At 40.2% G+C, this 21737-nt stretch overlaps 1 protein-coding gene and 1 pseudogene across 8 annotated transcripts in view; one reads left to right on the forward strand and one right to left on the reverse strand.

Moving 5' to 3' along the window:
• LSM11 (LSM11, U7 small nuclear RNA associated) overlaps positions 1-21737 on the forward strand; it is a 414613-nt gene that overhangs the window by 237274 nt on the left and 155602 nt on the right. The gene's annotated exons all lie outside the window — the stretch shown is intronic.
• Positions 11864-12896, reverse strand: LOC785534 (chromobox protein homolog 1-like; annotated as a pseudogene).

The raw sequence follows: 21737 nt of genomic DNA on the forward strand, positions 1-21737 counted from the left end.
ATGAATGTTCATCATATGTTTGAACTCTTATACAACCCCATATGTTTGAGTTTTTATACACCCAAACAATTGTTGCTAGTTTCTTCATTCTCAAATATGGAGAATTTGCTCTCATCCTCCAAGTTCACAAATTACTGAACTATGATATTTTTTGCCTCTTCATAGCCATCATTGACTGATATTACATGCAGTTTTACATGGGTGCAAGCCTTTGAAATTCTGTTACCCTCATTATTAAATAACACACATACAAAAAAGTGCACATTTAATAAGTACTTTAATAAGTGATAGCCCATATCAATTTTCACTTAACACAAACAGACCATTTGTGCTGTTTTGTCACTTACTGGCACCCACATCAGACGAGCAAGACACGAAACTAGACATTTTCCCTGCTGTTCATCACATAGCACAAATGCAATTTGGGGGCTCTGGTCCCCAGACAGCCTCCGGGAAGGGCTCCTGTGGATATGCAGATGACAATTCCACATGGTAAATGTTTGGTTTTCTTCACGTCAGTAGCAATCCACAGCAGTTCTCTGGGGACACTTTCAAAAGCCAGTTTGAAAATTTGTTCCTTAAAAACACAATGTTTTAAAAAATTTATGATGAGAACATATTAAAAATGCCAAGTTGTTGGTAAAAAGCCCCAAAGCATCCTTTTAATAAATTGGAGTGAATTATAACTTAAATCCTACAAAACAGAATTAGGGTTTTACATTTTTATTTGTCTCAATGCAAGAATTCAGTCTCTCACTGAAACATTAAAAAAAAAAGTCATGCAGAAAGTTCAAGGGATCGTTAATCAGGTAGGGATGGTTGTGGAAACTGATCATTGAGTAATGCTGTTGAAACACCCTTTGGTGTAAAACACTATGCCAAGTGTTGAGAAAAGGGAAAAATTATGATATAGCAAGCTGCTTCAGAAAGCTAGCCAACAGGAGACTCCTATGTGTGTTTGTAGGATAGATTTAAAGGAAGTTCATCAAAATCTTGTATGAAATTAATGGTAGAAAAGTAGAATTATAATGTCTGTTAAAAAGGGAATAAATACATTCTGGTGGAATCATCCAATGGGATAACAGAAAGCTATTAATAAGAAAGAGGGAGACTTCCCTGGTGGTCCAGTGGTACAAACTGTGAAGAATGGTTAACCTGAGGAGTGGGCTTGGGGTCAGGGGAAGATATTACAGTAAGGACTTCAGAGCAGAAGGGTAGGGCAAGTCTGGGTACTGGTTGATATTGCTAAACTTCTGCATCAGCCCTGAAATAGCCAGAAACAATTAAATTGTGAAATTATGCAAGCCGTATCCATTGTTCAGTTCAGTTCAGTTGCTCAGTCGTGTCCGACTCTTTGCGACCCCATGAATCACAGCACGCCAGGCTTCCCTGTCCATCACCAACTCCCGGAGTTCACCCAAACTCATGTCCATTGACTCAGTGATGCCATCTAGCCATCTCATCCTTTGTTGTCCCCTTTTCCTCCTGCCCCCAATCCCTCCCAGCATCAGGGTCTTTTCCAATGAGTAAACTCTTCGCATGAGGTGGCCAAAGTACTGGAGTTTCAGCTTTAGCATCAGTCCTTCCAATGAACACCCAGGACTGATCTCCTTCAGGATGGACTGGTTGGATCTCCTTGCAGTCCAAGGGACTCTCAAGAGTCTTCTCCAACACCACAGTTCAAAAGCATCAATTCTTTGGCGCTCAGCCTTCTTCATAGTCCAACTCTCACATCCATACATGACCACTGGAAAAAGCATAGCCTTGACTTGACAGACCTTTGTTAGCAAAGTAATATCTCTGCTTTTGAATATGCTATCTAGGTTGGTCATAACTTTCCTTCCAAGGAATAAGCGTCTTTTAATTTCATGGCTGCAATCACCATCTGCAGTGATTTTGGAGCCCCCCAAAATAAAGTCTGACACTGTTTGTTTCTCGTGGCTAAAAGCAATTCTATTCAGTGCCATAAAAAAAGCCTTGTTGAATTGAAAATATTGATGAATTCAAGGAGGTGACTCAAGCTATATAAATAAAAGATAAATAACAATGCAAGACTATGTGTACTGAGTATCAAATGGATAGCCTGGTGAACCTATCAAGAAGATCTTCATGGAAGAGAGAAAATGTGAAGTGATTTCAAAAGCTAGTAATAGTAAAAATGTGGATTTAATAATTAGTTGTGCAAAAAAAAGTCACATTGGGTTTTGATAACTCAACTTGGTCTCATTTTTTTGACTATTCTTTTTCTAAAGTGCTTTTGATATGGACCATTTTAAAGTCTTTTTTTGAATTTGTTACAATATTGCTCATGTTTTATGGTTTGTTTTTTTTTTTTTGGCCTCAAGGCACATGAGATCTTAGCTCCCCAACTAGGGATTGAACCAGCACCCCCTGCACTGGAAGGCAAAATCTTAACCACTGGACCACTAGGGAAATCCCTTGAGACTTTTTAATAGCAAAAAACACACTATTAGTTCATTCTAGCTATACTGAGTCAAGTCAGTATTTTCTGCTTTACTCCCTTATCTCTGGTTGGCATCCAAGTTCTGAAGGGCTCATGTGGTATCGTGGACTCACTTTCCGTGTGTGCATGTGTAGGTGCACGTGTGGGTGCATGTGAGTGCCCGTTTGTCTGTGTATTGTTCCCTAATTTTGGGACTTTACAGGGAGGGGCTAAGCGCAGGGCTCCTTCGCAGAGATGGGGAAACTGAGACGTATGAAACTTGATGCCTCCCATAAGTGATACACCGATAAGTAATAGGACTGGAAGTAAGACTCTTCGGAAGTGTTTATGTCTTTTGCATCCCTTCCAACTCATCTCCTTGCCCAGTGCCTACAGAAGATTTTTTCCACCTCTCATCATGTCAATAAAAAAAGTAACTAAACAGTTGTCTCCCATGAAACATTGTTTTGCATTAGGGTTTTTGCCTTTAGAAAGCAAATCCAACCTGTCCAAAAGAAAGTCTTGATCTTCCTCCCATAGACTTGCCCTATTCATATCTTTCCCAACCTTCCAGTTGTTTAGGCCATGAACTTTTATCATCCTTGGTTTTCTTCATTATCTCATATCCCACATCCAAAGCATCAGCAAATCTCATGAAAGAAACCTAGAATCTAACCGCTTCTCAACACTTCTGCTACTGCCACCTTAATCTAAGCTTCTATCATCTTTGACCTGCATTACAGTAGAAACCTACCAACTGGTCTCTGTGCTTCCATTCTTGCTTATCCCAATAGTCTATTCTCAAACAGCAGCCAGAACCATTCTGTTAAAACATGTAAGTTAGGTCATGCCACTTTTCTGCTCAAAAAGCTCCATTGACATCTCATCTGACTCTGAGTAAAAGGTTTTTTTTTTTTTTTTTTAATAAGAATCCTTATTTATAAAAGGCCTTAATTCACACCCCTGTTACATAACTGACTTTATTTCTTTTTACTCTTTTACTTGATCATTCTGTTCCATAAATTTCTTCTTTTCCTCAAAATGCCAGTCATACTTAGGGTGCTCCCCTCCCAGAAATCTGAGTGTTTCACCCCTTGCTTCGCTACAAGTCTTTGCTCAAGTGAGACTTACCTTGACCTTCCCACTTAAAATTGCAAACCCTTCCCTATTCCCCCCATGCTCCTCTATGTTCTGTTATTTTCCATAGCACTTATCAGCATATAAATATGATATCACTTACTAATTTTTCTTATTGTCTGTCTCCCCTGAAAAGAATGCAAACCCAACAAAAGCAGGCAGTTTTGTCTGTTTTATTTACTGATGTATCTGTAGCACTTAGAAACCTGCTTATCACATAGCAGATGGTCAGTGATTATTGTTGAATGAATAAGTGCTGTGCTAAGTCCTGTCAGTTGTGTCCGACTCTTTACAACTCCATGGACTCTAGCCCGCCAGGCTCCTTTGTCCATGAGATTCTCCAGGCAAGAATACTAGAATGGGTTACCATTTCCTTCTCCAGGTATAGCACAAATAAATGAATTAGATGTATCTAGATTTCTCATTTAAGCAATAAAACTTGAAATATTATGTAAAAAGACAAAGTCATTAATAAAATACAGATCTTTATGTCCTGTTGCAACTTGAAAATATACTATAAGACATGGCATGTTCAGAGTACAAGGAGAAAGTGACATTAAAAATCATTTGTCCAGTATGGATATTCCTTAAAAAACTAGGAATAAAACCACCATATGACCCGGCAATCCCACTACTAGCCATATACCCTGAGGAGACCAAAATTGAAAAGACACACATACCCCAGTGTTCACTATAGCACTATTTACAATAGCTAGAACATGGAAGCAACCTAGATGTCCATCAAGAGATGGATGGATAAAGAAGTTGTGGTACATATGTACATATGTACAATGGAATATTACTCAGCCATAAAAAGGAAAACATTTGAGTCAGTTCTAATGAGGTAGATAAATGTAGAGTCTATTATACAGAGTGAAGTAAATCAGAAAGAGAAAGCAAATATCACATACTAATGCATATATGTGTTGGAGAAGACTCTTGAGAGTCCCTTGGACTGCAAGGACATCCAACCAGTCCATTCTGAAGGAGATCAGCCCTGGGATTTCTTTGGAAGGAATGATGCTAAAGCTGACGTTCCAGTACTTTGGCCACCTCATGTGAAGAGCTGACTCATTGGAAAAGACTCTGACGCTGGGAGGGATTGGGGGCAGGAGGAGAAGGGGACGACAGAGGATGAGATGGCTGGATGGCATCACTGACTCAATGGACATGAGTCTGAGTGAACTCCGGGAGTTGGTGATGGACAGGGAGGCCTAGCGTGCTGCGATTTATGGGGTTGCAAAGAATCGGACACGACTGGGCAACTAAACTGAACTGAACTGAATGCATATATATGGAATCTAGAAAAATGGTACTGATGAACCTATTTGTAGGGCAGCAGTGGAGACACAGACCTAGAGAACAGACTTATGGACATGGTGGGAGGGGAGGGAGGAGAGGATGGGATGTATGGAGAGAGTAACATGGAAACTTACATTACCATATGTAAAATAAATAGCCAATGGGAATTTGCTATATGACTCAGGGAGTTAAACCAGGACTCTGTAACAACCTAGAGGGATAGGATGGGGAGAGAGGTGGGAGGGAGGTTCAAAAGGGAGAGGACATGTGTATACTTATGGCTGATTCATGTTGATGTTTGAAAGAAACCAACACAATTCTGTAAAGCAATGATCCTTCAATTAAAAAAATAAATAAATTAAAAATTAAAATTAATCATTTGTCAGTCATCACATTGTCTAACTGACTCCATCTGAAAACTTACAGGCAAGAGGCCCTATAAAACATTGAAAAAGAATTAAAACATTAACACTTTGAAAAAAAATAAAAACATTACTTCCTTTCTTAGCCTCCTTCACTAGGTTCATCCTTGTAGAAATGGCCCTCCATCATTAGGAGGTTTTTGTTTTCTCATACCCCAGTGAGCTAGAGCAGAGCTTCTCAGACTTTAATATGCATGCCTATCACCTGTGTGATATGATTCATTAGGTCTAGGTAAGGCCCGAGAATCTGCATTTCTAGCAAGCTCTCAGATGATGCCATTCCTGTTACTGTGGTCCACACAGTAGCATGGCAAGGATTCTGTTTAAAATCTCTGTCTTGGGCTTTTTATTCTGTTTTTTAGAAGCCAGGGTTGAATGGGGAGGGCTTCTACCATCAATCATATATGTTGCATCAAACTTTGGGATAATTTTCTATTGTCTTTTTCTCTCATTTTGTATATGGCTTATGTTTTGGTTCTTTCTTTTCCCCTGTTGTTTCTCTGGCTGTCACGAGCAGAATGTGCCATTGAAAAAAGTTGGCACATGTAATTGATTGTGATAGTATAATCTTTCATTGTCATGCAGTTAGCAGTGTACACGTTTGGTTTTACTCTAGGACAGCAGCATGGAGCTATTTAAATTAGTTAAAAATATTAACAGTGAAAAATATAATTAATAGGGGGTTGATCTGTTGAATTAAACCCCATTGTGTGGCACGTGTTTTCCTGTGTGTGTTATGCCAGACACTGGTAACTGTAACTGTGACAAATGTGTCCAGTGTTGCTTTGCTGGCTCTCACCCCTGCTGATTTCTATCTGCTAGTAAGGTGGGTGTGAGAGGAAGAGCAGGAAGAATTATTATATTTCTCAAAGATCCATTATTCTATAGTGCAGGGATAGCATGCACTATAGCACGTGGAAGTCCACGCAGGGATAGCAGCTACATATAGTAGCTAGGGACCTTGAGTTGATCATCAAAACTCCCATTAGTGCAAGAGGTGGAACTTTTCTTAATAGAAATTACTGTAAATGGATATAGGAGTCATGGGGGTAATCGACTAACCAAGGCTTAAGCATGTTTGTGGAAAAGAAAAGCCACAAAACAGTATGCCTTCCCCCATTATCCCTTAAACAGAAGTGAGTGGCAATTGCTGGCAATACATCTCAAATGAGGAAAGAAGCTCTTTAGGATGTCAAGTTGCATGGAAATTGTAATGAGGATGCTGATGTTCATTGAATCTGGTAGATAATGTTTTTTATATAGTTGGGTTATTTTCTAAGAAATCATATTTTACTTACTTTGAACCTTCTGAAGTTTAACCATATTGGTGATATACCTTGGTAGGATGCTGTCTTCTGGAGCTTCTTGGAGAAAGCTCTGCTATTCTTTCTGCTGCTGAGTTTGAAATGTGACTTTGACTATCTGAAATTTTAAAATGTAAGCAATAGTGCCACCCAATGGTGTCTCAGCAGCCTTTTGATGGAGAAGAAAATGGAATTTATTTTTAGGAGATGTTTCATGAAGCTTTATGTTCCCAGGCCCCATGGATTGTATTTGTCTCTCAATGGAGAGCCAGGTTCTCTAATTCTTGTCTTCATTGGGAAAAGTGGCCTTGGTGGAATTCTCTAGTCTTGCCAATCCAGAGTCACATGCCTCCCGAGAATGGGGAAGACTTACAGATAGCTAGTGTGAAAAGATGGCACATGAGAAGATGTTCAGCATCACTAATTATTATTCAGTTTAGTTCAGTTCATGCAATGAAATATAATTTCATACCAGTCAGAATGGCTATCATCAGCAAATCTGCAAACAATAAATGCTGAAGAAGATGTGGAGAAAAGGGAACCCTCCTACACTATTGGTGGGAATGTAAGTTGGTGAAGCCATGATGGAAAACAGTGGGGAGTTTCCTTAGAAAACCAAGAATAGAATTACCATATGATCCAGTGATCCCACTCCTAGGCATATACTTGAACAAAACTATAGTTCAAAAAGATATGTACACTCCTGTGTTCACAGCAGTAGTATTTACAATATCCAAGGCATAGAGACAAACTAAATGTCCATTGACAGATAAATGGATACAGAAGATATGGTACATGCACATTGAAATACTACTAAACCATAAAACTGAAATAATGCCATTTACAGCAACATGGATGGAACAAGACATTATCATACTAAGTGAAGTAAGTTAGAAAGAGAAAGACAACTATCATATATCACTTACATGTGGAATCTAAAATATGGCATAAACGAATCTATTTAGAAAACAGAAACAGACTCACAGACATACAGAACAGAATTGCCAAGCGGGGGAGGGCTGGGGGAAGGCTGGACTGCGAGTGTGGGGTTAGCAGATGCGAACTATTGTATATAGGATGGATAAACAACAAGGTCCTACTGTATAGCCCAGGGAACTATATTCAGTATCCTGTGGTAAACCATAATGAAAAAGAATATTAAAAAACTGTCTCTATGTGTATAACTCAGTCACTTTGCTATACAGCAGAGATTGACACATTTTAAGTCAACTGTATTTCAATAAAAAATTATAAAAATCCCATCTCCAAATGTATAATGCTGTGTTAAGCAACAAGCTCCATACATTGGGCCTTGTACGACTCCAGTTCTTTAAATATTCATAAGTAGAAGCCAGATGTGGTAGACTGCTGTGGATGGCTGGTACTCACACTATTCCCTAATGTCTTTGGTGAACCCCCGTTAATAGGACACACTAACAAGAATGGACTTTTTCTGAAGATTTCATGAGGAAATAGGAAAGTTGATTTGCATCAGAGACCACACATTAGAGAACTAATAAGGTCCTCATTCTTCTTCTGTCCTCTGCCAGTGATCTTGTCATTCTTCCTCTCTTACTCCAAACAGCCTCTGAAGACTCTTTTATTATCCAGCCTATTCAGCTTTTGTCCCCAATTTATAGATCCTTGTCAGCAAAGCCAAACCCTGGAATTAGCCCCAGAGTGATCATCAACTGCCTCTTGAAGGCCTTCTTCCTCATCAAAGCTTATAATTTAGTTATTCATCCAAGTAAACAATTTTGGTAGTGGGTGGGTTCTCCTGGTAAGTAGATTTTTCTCCATATTGTTACATAAAATATACCACATCTTCTTCCAAAAATGATTGTGAACCATTAAGAGGTTCAGATATACGTGAGAATATAAATGAGTAGCTAATTACATAGTCTAATACCAGACATCATTCAGTTTGTTACTGATTGTCCTGTTGTCCTTCAACAAAGTCCTTCAGTCTCTCCAAGTGGAAGTGTGTGCTCAGTTCACCTTTCTTCAATCGCTTGGCAACCCCTTTCCCATATTCCTGCTGAGGCTGCCAGCTGGCCTTGTTCTTTCTGGAAGCACTTTTACGTTCTCTCCCTTTCCAGGATTTCTTAGACTTCCCAGTTGCTGTTACGCTTGAAAGGTGTTAATGAATGACAATGATGTAATGTGTTATGGCTGCAGGGCTATTTGCATTTAAATTGGAACTCTTACATTTACACAAGTCTGTGTATTTTTAATTAATTAATTTAGTTTTGGCCCTGCCACTTGATTTGTGAGATCTTAGCTCCCCGACCAAGGATTGAACCTGGGCCCCCAGCAGTGCAAGAATGGAGCATAAGCACTGGACCACCAGGGAATTCCTGACATTCACACAAGTCTGAGCCCAGAAGGATGACTGATTGAGGAGAATTTCAAACTTGGGGAGGGCCAATGAGGCAATTGTTTGGCTGTATATAACCAACATTATACATGGAGGGTTAGATGCACTTTTTAAGATGGTTGAGTGAGCAAGAATGAAGTGTAAACTGAAAAAAAAAACTACACATGACATTAGAGAATCTATATTTGATGCTTGAATGAGCCATCACAGGGGTTACAAATGTGGTCACATCTCCTTGACTATCTTGTTTGCTGTTGTATCCCTAGTGTTTTTTAAAAACCATTTTATTGAGGTGTTATTGTTATACAAAAAGCTGTGCATATTTAATGTATACAACTTGATGAGTTTGGAGATAAATATACATCTGTGAAACCATTACTACAACCAATGCCATAAACATCTTCATCATTTCCAAGCATTTCCTCCCACCCTCTTAATTTACTTGTTTATTATTATCTTTTTATAAATCTATAGTTTTATTAAGACAGAAAACTGACAGTGTTGATATGAAATTTACATTTAAACAAAAGTTTTCACAGAAACCTGACACATGCCTAAAAATTACAGTGGAGTTCTAGATGCAGGTCTAGATGATGTCAAGAACTGATGGAGCTCATGATCCAAGACAGCGTTTTGGATTTTAGTTAATTCTTAGGATTAAAAAATTTGTTTTGTTTTAAAGTGAACCACTGCCCCAGTATGAAAATTAAATCTTCTCCTGAGAAGATTCAATTTTTGAAATGATTCAGCTCTTGAACTTGTGCTGTCAGTGACTAAACCCTGCCACCAATGATTTCAAAGTTCAAAAAACAGAGTCTCCAAGAGTTTTCTACTTGAGTTTTCTTTGAGCACTGGTCCTTGTCTTTCCCTATCTGCCTACCTCCTATACCACTCTCTGCCCTTCCCTAAATACTTCAGCCTGTGGCTTGGGTGGAGAAACTGATATTTACAACTTCATAATTGGAAAAGAAAGGGTCTTGTCAATTCCAAGAATTAGCTCCTCTAAGACAGAACTGGAAAAGGTCAGTTTTCATTCCAATCCCAAAGAAAGGCAATGCCAAAGAATGCTCAAACTACTATACAATTGCACTCATCTTACAAGCTAGTAAAGTGATGCTCAAAATTCTCCAAGCCAGGCTTGAGCAATACATGAACCTTGAACTTCCAGATGTTCAAGCTGGTTTTAGAAAAGGCAGAGGAACCAGAAATCAAATTGCCAACATCCTCTGGATCATAGAAAAAGCAAGAGAGTTCCAGAAAAACATCTATTTCTGCTTTATTGACTATGCCAAAGCCTTTGACTGTGTAGATCACAATAAACTGGAAAATTCTGAAAGAGATGGAAATACCAGACCACCTGACCTGCCTCTTGAGAAATTTGTATGCAGGTCAGGAAGCAACAGTTAGAACTGGACATGGAACAACAGACTGATTCCAAATAGAAAAAGGACTGTATATTGTCACCCTGCTTATTTAACTTATATGTAGAGTACATCATGAGAAATGCTGAGCTGAAAGAAGCACAAGCTGGAATCAAGATTGCTGGGAGAAATATCAAATATGCAGATGACACCGCCCTTATGGCAGAAAGTGAAGAACTAAAGAGCCTCTTGATGAAAGTGAAAGAGGAGAGTGAAAAAGTTGGCTTAAAGCTCAACATTCAGAAAACTAAGATCATGGCATCTGGTCCCGTCGTTTCACGGCAAATAGATGGGCAAACAGTGGAAACAGTGTCAGACTTTATTTTTGGGGGCTCCAAAATAACTGCAGATGGTGATTGCAGCCATGAAATTAAAAGACGCTTACTCCTTGGAAGGAAAGTTATGACCAACTTAGACAGCATATTAAAAAGCAGAGACATTACTTTGCCAACAAAGGTCCGTCTAGTCAAGGCTATGGTTTTTCCAGTGATCATGTATGGATGTAAGAGTTGGACTGTGAAGAAGGCTGAGCGCCGAAGAATTGATGCTTTTGAACTGTGGTGTTGGGGAAGACTCTTGAGAGTCCCTTGGTCTACAAGGAGATCCAACCAGTCCATCCTAAAGGAGATCAGTCCTGGGTGTTCATTGGAGGGACTGATGTTGAAGCTGAAACTCCAATACTTTGGCCATCTGATATGGAGAGCTGACTCATTGTAAAAGACCCTGATGCTGGGAAAGGTTGAGGGCAGGGGGAGAAGGGGATGACAGAGGATGAGATGGTTGGATGGCATCACGGACACAATGGACATGGGTTTGGGTGGACTCTGGGAGTTGGTGATGGACAGAGAGGCCTGGCATGCTGCGGTTCATGGGGTCGCAAAGAGTCAGACACTACTGAGCGATCATCATTATTTGTTTTTTCCTTTGTTTCACAGTTTCTGCAAATTTTAACAAAAATGATCTTAACTCCAGTCTCCCTTCTTTCCCACCCCATCCCACGACCTCCTTTATATATTAAATTTCCTTCTCAACCAGTTTCCATCCCCCAAATGCAACTTTGTTAACTTCCTAACTAGCTTAGTCTTTTTTTGGGACCAGCATTAATCTCAGGCAGGGAATACCTTGGCTTCTACATTTTAGGCATTCACAACTTTTAAACAGTCTCTCACAGTCCTCATTTAGGTGGCCAATGACATTTTTTGAAAGGATACAATATTCTGGACACAGAACCCAATCATCATTATTTGTTTTTTCCCTTTTACAGTTTCACAGTTTATTCAAATTTTAACAAAAATGGTCTTAACTCCAGTCTCCTTTCTCACCCCATCCCACTGACCCCACACAATACACCAGTAATAGCCAAAAACTACACACATTCTATGCTGTAAAAAATGCAGAGTTAACCCTCTTGGGAAGAAGGCTGTGGGTTGTGGAGATGCTCTTTGAAGATCTACAGTATCGCCTGCTCTCCTACATCCCACTCTACAAGTTTTGTCCATCATAGAAGACCCTTTGCTTTTCTTAGTGAAGTTCAGAATGAGTTGCATTGAAACACTGATTCTTCTTCCTCTTCACCAAGATGGATGTGCAAACTGTACGGCATGGAACGACTTTGAAGCACTTAGCCTTCTGTTTCTCTTCAAAGCACATCTTCTCAAGCCATCTTTATGGTGTCGAGACAAGTAGAACTCCTTCTTTCCCCACTTGAAACCTGCAGTCAGATGTGACAGCCACTGGTATTCAAGAGAGTTAATTCTTGTTTTTTTTGTCATCATCCTCTGAGGGATAAGAATGGCACCTCAGCATTCCTCATAGAAGGATATGATAACCTGTGGGCACTTGACATTGGCTTCCTTGGCAGGGACCAGGTCAGCCTCATCAGAGTTTTTCCATTTCATCAGGAACATGAGTTCTCCACTGGAATCTGTAGTTCCAATAATCCATTCAGGTTCCAAACCCCAGGCAAAGCCTTGTGACTTTTCTGATTCTTTTCTTCTTCTTTGGTTTGCTCTCCTCCCCCATATTGTCTGAATCAGAATCAGCTTTGCACTTGCCTCCATCTGGTTTGTCTGTCTCGGGTGCTGTTTTCTGTGACTGCAGAAACAGCAGTGAGGTCAGGGCAGTCAGGTTATCTCCCGGCTCCCATGTGTTGTCCTCATCTGAGACCCTCTTCCACTTTAGGAGATACTCCACTTGGCCCTTTACCACTTGCCGGTCTAGAACTTTTTCCACCACATATTCCTCTTCCTCTAGCACCTCCTCTACTTTCTTCTTGTTTTGTTTTTTCCTCACAGTGCCTGCCAGCTTTCTGGTATAAAGGGTGACGGCTGCTCAGAGCAGCACCCACAAACCTGAGAGGAATCAGTAGGCACTACTGGCCGGGGAGCGGTGACTGTGACGGAACACTTAGAAGAGCTGCCCTTTCTGCACAACACATTGTTGCTAACAGTAGGCACTATGGTGTACAGTCGATCTCTAGGACTTACTCATCTTGCCCAACTGAAACTTGGTACCCTTGACCAATACTTCCCTGATTCTCCCCCCTCCCCTAAGTTTTGAATGGTTCCTGGCATATAGTAAGTCCTCAATAATTATTTGTAAAATAAATGGATGGATGTATAGGTGGATGAATTTTTTTTTTTCTAATATTGCTGAAACTCTTCCTCATATGCAGGGGCCCTAAATATCTTTCTCTTGAGGTTTCTGTAACTTGAAAATGTCTACAAATTCAAGAATTTTTTCTTATTCTCAAAAGACAGATGGGGCAGCCAGACTTCTTTTGACACCAGGGGGTCATTCCTACATTGTTCCAACCCTTTCTTTCTTGCTGCCTGAATGTGTCACTGGAAAACACGTGTTCTGCATAGTCCTAGGAGACTGGTTCACCTGAGAGGACCACAGGGTTCTCTAGGGAGGACATCCCACTCCTTCAGGACTGAGGTGAGTGCGTGTGTGTGTGCATGTGCAGAACGGAACCTCTCCATAGGCTCATTAGCATAACCACAAATGCAAAAACAAAACAAAAAATTCGTTTAACCCTACTGAAGTGCAATACGACAATATCAGTTCTTAAATTATTCCAAGCCATCACCAACTCAATGGACATAAGTTTGAGTAAACTCTGGGAGTTGGTGATGGACAGGGAGGCCTGGCGTGCTGCAGTCCGTAGGGTCACAAAGAGTCAGATATGACTGAGCTACTGAACTGAACTGAAATGAACTGATTCCAAGCCTAGCCCATTCTTCAAATCAAAATCTAATTCTTCCTTTTATGCCTATAATCTGAGGTTGGTTTAAAACACAGTCAAGTCTTTGGGGATGAAATTTCTCCAGAAGGGTAGGGGCATTTAGGAGAAAAGTCTTTAAGAGCACCTTCAAATTTTTGCCTTGGGAAGGACCAGTGAAAATGCCCTAAAGAGCAAAAGTATATGGTGCTTCTCAGCCTATAAAAATAATGTTCCTTTGGGGAAAACAAAACAAAACAAAAAATCCCACCGCCACTTCTGTCCCAATGTTGCTAATATGCTTTGGGGAAATCATATTTCTTTTAAGAGGAGCTTCATTTACTCTGGATCTTCCTCAACCAAGGTTATTGTCTTGAGCTTTACTCTTAGGAAAGCATTAAGTTTCCTTTCATTTTCTAAATATAGTGAATTAATTTATTGAAGAGATTAACTTAACACTAGTGATAAAACTTGGATTGGTTGCTTGCTTTTTCCAAGAAGAATCCCCATAACATTTTAAAGAATAAGATATAAAGAGTTTTGCTCAGTGCTTGGCTCATAGAAAGCATTCAATAAGTATTAACTACAGCTATTTTTGTTGTTATTGCTGCTACTAGTATTGTTATTAGTGGTGGTAGTCATTGGCCTGGCATCCAGTCCTAGTGGTAGGTATTATGAGAAAGAAGTGGAGTTTAGTGACATACAACACATGTAAAGTGCTTAATATAGTCTTTGACACAAAGCAAGCATTTAGTGAATTTAAACAAATTTAGAAAATGTGAATGTATTGGGGTAGATTTGGCTGCAAAAATAGAGACCAAAATTTAATGGATTAAAGAAACATAAATTTATTTTTCATTCATGTTACAGCACCAAGTGAGTGTTCCAAGTGTTAAAGAGAAGTTTTCAGGCAATTTAGCTGTGAGCATGTATCAAAATTTTATTACGATTAGGCACAGAAGGGAAATGGACCCTAGAAAGGCCACTTCCCAAATTTACTATTGGTAGGGACATTTGATAGGAAGAAAGTTCAGTTAGATAATCATTGTTAGACTAGACACAGAAAGAAAAGACAGTCTGGTTAAAGGTCACTAGACCCTTGATTGACAGCTGGCAACTGACTGTGTGGGTAATTGGGCATGTGGGTAATTGGTTTCTGAGAGCAAACCTTAATCCCATTAAAGTTCACAGAAAATTGCTTAAGCATTTTATCAGGAATGCTAACTTCTCAGAAAGAAGTTATGAGCAAAATGGTTTTGCCTTTCAGACCAGGTTTGAAACAGTTTCTCTTATGGGTGGGACCATGAGCCACTCTCCCCGCTCTCGTCATTCAGGTACTCTGGTTGACGGTAACTCTGCCATTTTCAGTATATGGCTTTAATGCTATTCTGGTCATTGTCAAAAGCCAGTGAGAAAGAGGAAAAGAACGGAGATTTCTTCCTAAGAAATCTTGCCTAAGGAAATGAGCCAGAGGTGGAAGCAGAATTTTTGCTCGCACGTCATTGAGAGCTTAGTTACGTGATCACCAAGCTCCCAATAGGGTTGAGAAGTGCAATCTGGATATCCAGATTCTGGCTGCAGGACTTTTACTAGGGGGACGGAATGGAGTTTGGGGACAGTAATGATTTCTGCCACAATGAGGATGTGCCCAGCCTTTCTGCACCTACTGCCTCTGAAGCTGCTGCTGCTGCTAAGTCGCTTCAGTCATGTCCAACTCTGTGTGACCCCATAGACAGCAGCCCACCAGGCTCCCCCATCCCTGGGATTCTCCAGGTAAGAACACTGGAGTGGGTTGCCATTTCCTTCTCCAATGCATTAAAGTGAAAGGTGAAAGTGAAGTCGCTCAGTCATGTCCGACTCTTAGCGACCCCATGGACTGCAGCCTACCAGGCTCCTCCGTCCATGGGATTCTCCAGGCAACAGTACTGGAGTAGGATGCCATTGCCTCTGAAGCAGCAGTTGGCAAACTATGGCCTTCAGGCTAAATCCCACCTATAGCTGTTTGTATAAATAAAGTTATATTGGAAAGCCATGCTCATTCATTTATGCAATGTGTATGGCTGATTTCACACTACACTAAAAGGTTGAGTAATTGAGACAGAGACCCCATGCACCAAAGCTTAAAATATTTACTTTTTGGCTTTTTTAGAAAAAAAAAATTGCTGACCCTTATTCTAGAGAGGGTTCTGAATTGCCCATAAAAGTGAACTTGATGGGTCAAAGGAAATGTGCATTGAAAATTTTAGTAGATATTCCCCTTCTTATTTGCACTAGTAGTGTATGGGATTGTCTGTCACCCAGTCAACACAGTAATATCAAAATTTTCCATATGGCCAATTTGATAAGTGAAAATGGTATTTTACTATAGTTTTCATTGTACTTACCTTATTAGTAGTAAGATTTAGTATAGTTCAGTTCAGTTCAGTCACTCAGTCCTGTCTGACTCTTTGTAACCCCATGAATCACAGCACGCCAGGCCTCCCTGTCCATCACCAACTCCCGGAGTTCACTCAGACACACATCCATCGAGTCAGTGATGCCATCCAGCCATCTCCATCGAGTCAGTGATGCCATCCAGCCATCTCATCCTCTGTTGTCCCCTTCTCCTCCTGCCCCCAATCCCTCCCAGCATCAGAGTCTTTTCCAATGAGTCAGCTCTTTACATGAGGTGGCCAAAGTACTGGAGTTTCAGCTTTAGCATCATTCCTTCCAAAAAACACCCAGGACTGATCTCCTTTAGAATGTACTGGTTGGATCTCCTTGCAGTCCAAGGGACTCTCAAGAGTCTTCTTCAACACCACAGTTCAAAAGCATCAATTCTTCGGCGCTCAGCTTTCTTCACAGTCCAACTCTCACATCCATACATGACTACTGGAAAAACCATAGCCTTGACTAGACAGACCTTTGTTGACAAAGTAATGTCTCTGCTTTTCAATATGCTATCTAGGTTGGTCGTAACTTTCCTTCCAAGGAGTAAGGGAGTATATATAATAAAATCTATATAGTATTTGGTCTTTGTCCCTCATTGTTGTTATTGTTCAGTTGCCAGTCATGTCTGACTCTTTGCAGCCCCAGGGACTGCAGCACATCAGTCTTCCCTATCCCTCACCATCTCCCAGAGTTTGCCCAAGTTGATGTCTATAGAATTGGTAATGTCATCCAAACATTTCATCTTCTGTCACCCTCTTCTCCTTCTGCCTTCACTCTTTCCCAGGATCAGAGACTTTTCCAATGAGTCAGATGTTTGTATCAGGTGGCCAGAGTATCGGAGCTTCACCTTCAGCATCAGTCCTTGCAAAGAGTATTCAGAGCTGATTTCCTTTAAGACTGACTGTTTGATCTCCTTGCTTTCCAAGGGACTCTCTCTCAAGAGTCTTCTCCAGAACCACAGTTTGAAAGCATCAATTCTTCGGTGCTCTGCCTTCTTTATTGTCCAGCTCTCACATCTGTACATGACTACTGGAAAGACCATAGCCTGACTATACAGACCAGACCTTTGTTGGCAAAGTCAGTGTCTTTGGTTTTAACATACTGTCTAGGTTTGTCATAGCTTCCCTGCCAAGAAACAATCGTCTTCTAATTTCATGGCTGCAGTTGCCATCTGCAGTGATTTTGGAGTCCAAGAAGAGGAAGTCTGTCACTGCTTCCATCTTTTCCCCTTCTATTTGCCATGAAGTAATGGGGCCAGATGCCATGATCTTAGTTTTATTAATATTGAACTTTAAGTTGGCTTTTTTACTTTCCTCCTTCCCCCTCATCAAGAGGCTCTTTAGTTCCTCTTTATTACTGGCACAAAACTTTAGAAACCTATGAATTTCCAGAGTGATAGAAAGTGTCTTTTGATATTCATAATGAAACGCTTTCAATCACACCTGAATTTGTATTAATGAAGTGACTTTTGGAAAATCCATAAGGAAGGGCCTGGTTGCCAGGGGACTCAACCAGAATTAGAGAATTGGAACTTTAAATCTCTTCCCACCCCCCATGCCCTTGGAAAGGAGAGGGCCATGAGATTGAATCAATTAATCATGCCTACATAATGAAGCTTCAGTAAAATTAAAAGAATGGTGTCTGGAGAGCTTCTGGATTGGTGAACACAGGGAGGTGCTGGGGGGGATAGCATAGAAGCTTTACATCCCTTTCACCATTTCTTGTCCCATGGAAGAAACAGGACAGTCCAGTCCTCAGGAACTTCCATCTGGCTGTTCCTGAGTTAGATATTTTTTTATAATAGACTGGTAACCTAGTAAGTAAATAATTTTGCTGAATTTTGTGAGCTTCTGTAGTAAACTAGTAGAACTGAAGGAGGGACTCTTGGAAACCTCTGATTTATAGCCAGTGGATCAAATGACATTAGCATCTGAAATGACGAAGTGGTGTCTGAAGTCCTGTAAGACTGAGCCCTTAACTGTGGGATTTGACACTAACTCAGGACTTCCCTGGTGGCTCAGGCGGTAAAGAATCTGCCTACAATGCAGGAGACCTGGGTTCAATCCATGGGTCGGGAAGATCCCCTGGAGAAGGGAAAGGCAAACTACTCCAGTATTCTTGCCTGGACAATTACATGGACAGAGGAGCCTAGTGGGCTACAGTCCATGGGGCTGCAGAGTCAGACATGACTGAATGACTAGCACACTTGCGAACACACACACACACACGGTAGATAGTGTCAGAAATTGTAAGACACTAAACTGGGGTGGAAGAATTGCTTTCCAAACTCAAATGTTTGGGAGAACCCACACATTTGATGTTAGAAGTGTGGGTATAGTAGAGTAGTGTTAAAGTCATACAAGAGAGTCATATAGGAGTGTGTTTTTCTTTTAGACTAATCATGATTGTAACTAATCATATTTTAAGAATATTTGGACTTCCTTTTCTGTGGACTATCTACTTGTCTTTTGCACATCTATTGGCAAATATTGGGTTGTTAATTTTGTATAATAATTTCTAGGGGGTTTTATATGCTAGGGAACCAAGCCATTTATGATACAAATTGTAAAAATCGACCTCATTTAAGAATTTTTAAATTTTTAATTTAATTTAATTATTATTATTATTATTTGACTGCTCCTGGGCTCTTCATTGCTGTGCATAGGCTTTCTCTAGTTGAGGTGCGCAGGGGGTCCTCTCTAGTTGTGGTGTGAGTGCTTCCAGTCGTGGTGGGTTCTCTTGTTATGGATCAGAGGCATTGAGGACACATGGGCTTCAATAACTGTGGCTCACGGACTCCAGAATGCAGGCTCTGTAGTTCTGGCACACAGGCTTACTTGCTCTGCAGCATGTTGGATCTTAGTTCCCTCCAGGGATAGAATCCATCTCCTCTGCATTGCAGGTAGATTCTTAACCACTGGACCACCAGGCGTGTCTCTTCCCCATTTAAAAAAAAAAAAATTATTTATTTTTAAATATTTTGCTGTGCTGGATCTTCATTGCTTTGCATGGGCTTTCTTTAGCTACAGTGAGAGGGGGCTACTCTTTATTGCCATGCACCGGTCTATCATTGTGGTGGCTTCTTCCGTTGTGGAGCACAAGTTCTAGGTGCACAGGCTTCAGTAGTGGTGGCAGGTAGGCACGTAGTTGCAGCTTGTGTGCTCTAGAGTGTGGGCTCAGTGGTTGTGGTGCACGGGCTTAGTTGCTCTGAGGCATGTAGCATCTTCCCAGACCAGGGACCGAACCTGTATCCCCTGCATTGGCAGGCAGATTCTTATCCACTGCACAACCAGGGAAGTCTTCTACCCCATTTTTTAATGTATTCCTTTTACTTTGCTTATGGAAATTTTTGCTGTGGAAATTTTTAAATTTTTTATTTTAAAAATAGTCAAATTGGTAAATCTTCTGTTTCATGACTCTGACTTATATATTATGCTTAGAAGGCTTTCCCGTATCAAGATTGTACAAAAATTTCTTCTATTTTTTTCCTAATAATTTTGTGGTTTTCAGTTTTTATATTTAAATGTTCACTGCATCTGTAATGTATTTTGTTTTAAGATTAGAGGAATGGATTCAATTCTCTTCTAACTGGCTATCTATTCTATGAACACCATCTCTTTAATAATGCATCTTTATCATATATTAATTTCCTGTATGTTTTGGGGTCTTCCTGGGATATTTCATGTATATTTATGGGCTAGTATTATGTTGCTTTAATTAATGTACCTTTATATCACATTTTAATATCTGGGAGGGCTAATTTGCTCTCATTATTTTTTTTAATGAGTTTTTTTTTTCTGGCTAGTTTTATTTATTTTTCTGTATAAAATAGTTAAAAAATACTGCTGATAATTTTTATTTGGATTGCATTAAATTTATTACATTAACTTGGGCAGAATTGTTATCTTTATGATGCTGATGTTAGTTCTAAAGTATGGACCTAGTGTACCTGTCCATTTGAAGAAATTGTGTTGTTTTTAAATTACCTTTTTGGTTATTGACTGAGTTTTTCTGACTATGACTATGACATATTTCTGAGACTGACCACCTTGTCCATTCCTTAAATTGGCTTAAGTTATTGTTTTTATTTCTGGAATACAACCTGTTCCACAAGTACAGCAGATCTAGGAGTGAACCAGTTGTGTAATGATATTCACAGAGCAAACATATCTTACTGTAGGAAATGAAAAATTTGTGAATTTTGCCTTGCCATTCTTAAGTGTTTGTGGTGATTCATAGAATAGGGTAAGGAGACCATGACACAGAGGGATCACATTGTCCGAAGAAAGTGTTGGTTTGAACTCTTAAATCTGGAAAACCTTTTTCATAGGTTGAGCTTTTAAGAAGCATGCCCTGGTCTAGGATGTGTGAATCTCAGAGGAACAGGCAGTAGAGTAGAGAAGTGAGACTAGGAAGGGAGGAAGCCAGTATAGAGTGTTGTCATTGAGCAGCCTAACTCTGTGGGTTGCCGTGGCTCAGTCATACTCTGGACCTCTGGGAAAGGGTAGAACGCACCTCAGGATGGTGTGACCTAAAAACCAGAGCATCTGGGGTATTTACCAATTCCAACTTGTCATTAATTGAATGCTGCTTCTGGTGCCATCAGCTCCCAGGCACCTCTGGCTTGCCTTGAGTGTATGTCTATGACCACCAAAGTCCCAGGCAGAGAGTCACAGATGCTGGTGGATGGGAGTGGTCAGCCTTCACAGAAACAGTGAGGCAAAGACTCTGATACAACTGTCTTAGAAAGACTTAAATTTCTGCATCCTTAGACACCAGCTGCCTTCCCCTGTTGGGAGAGGATTAGAGCAGTTGATATTTGGGTTGTTTGTACCATCTATATTGCTTTCTTAAGAAATTTTGCCATCACCCTCTCCTCAGTTGGCATGTCTATGTTTTATGCCTTGGAACTCACTCTTCATTCTCACTCCTACCACACTGATTGGACAAGAGGCAAAGTGAGCATTGTTATGGGCTTGCCAATAACCTATGACTTGTTATTGGAGTTTGTCCCAGATAAAACAAGCAGGACAAATCCAATTCCTCTTTTGGGGATTTTGAGTTGAGAAACAAAGAATCAGTTTCCAGTTAGCAGTAGGAGCTAGAATTAAACTATTAATGTATGAAGAGAGAAACATGATAGGTATGTTCAAGCAGAAATCACGCACAAGCTATTTTCTAGAGAGGGGGTTATGGAGAAAGAAGAGAAAAAGAGAGAGAGGCGGATAGTGTGTGTTAAGAGGTCAAACCCCAAAGGTACCTTGTTTCTTACTTTTCTGAGTCCTGGCTGTTTACAGTCTCCTGCCTTCCCATAATGCATTTCTTTATCCTCACAATAACTACCTTCACTCTTTTCTAGTGTTGTTATGAGCCAGTTACCATTAATTGTCTTGACCAAAAACACTTTGGCAGAAAATTGGAGAATGATCCCCTAAAAGTGACTCCTGTGCTCTATTTCTGTGGTTCCTTCTCTCTCCACTGTGTCTGGAGGCAGCTAACCTGCTAGTCCTCTCCCTACAGCTGTTGCCAGCTGCTGTGAAAGGCTCCAAGAAAATAAAACCTAGAGGAAATGCTAGTCATTAGGTGGTATAGACTTGTCCTTCCCAGAATAGGCAGTGAAAACATCATATAGCTTACTCTATTCAGAAACTAAATTTTTATCCTCTCAAGAAAAGAGG

This window comes from Bos taurus, chromosome 7 (genome assembly GCF_002263795.3).
Source record: "Bos taurus isolate L1 Dominette 01449 registration number 42190680 breed Hereford chromosome 7, ARS-UCD2.0, whole genome shotgun sequence".
NCBI lineage: Eukaryota > Metazoa > Chordata > Mammalia > Artiodactyla > Bovidae > Bos > Bos taurus.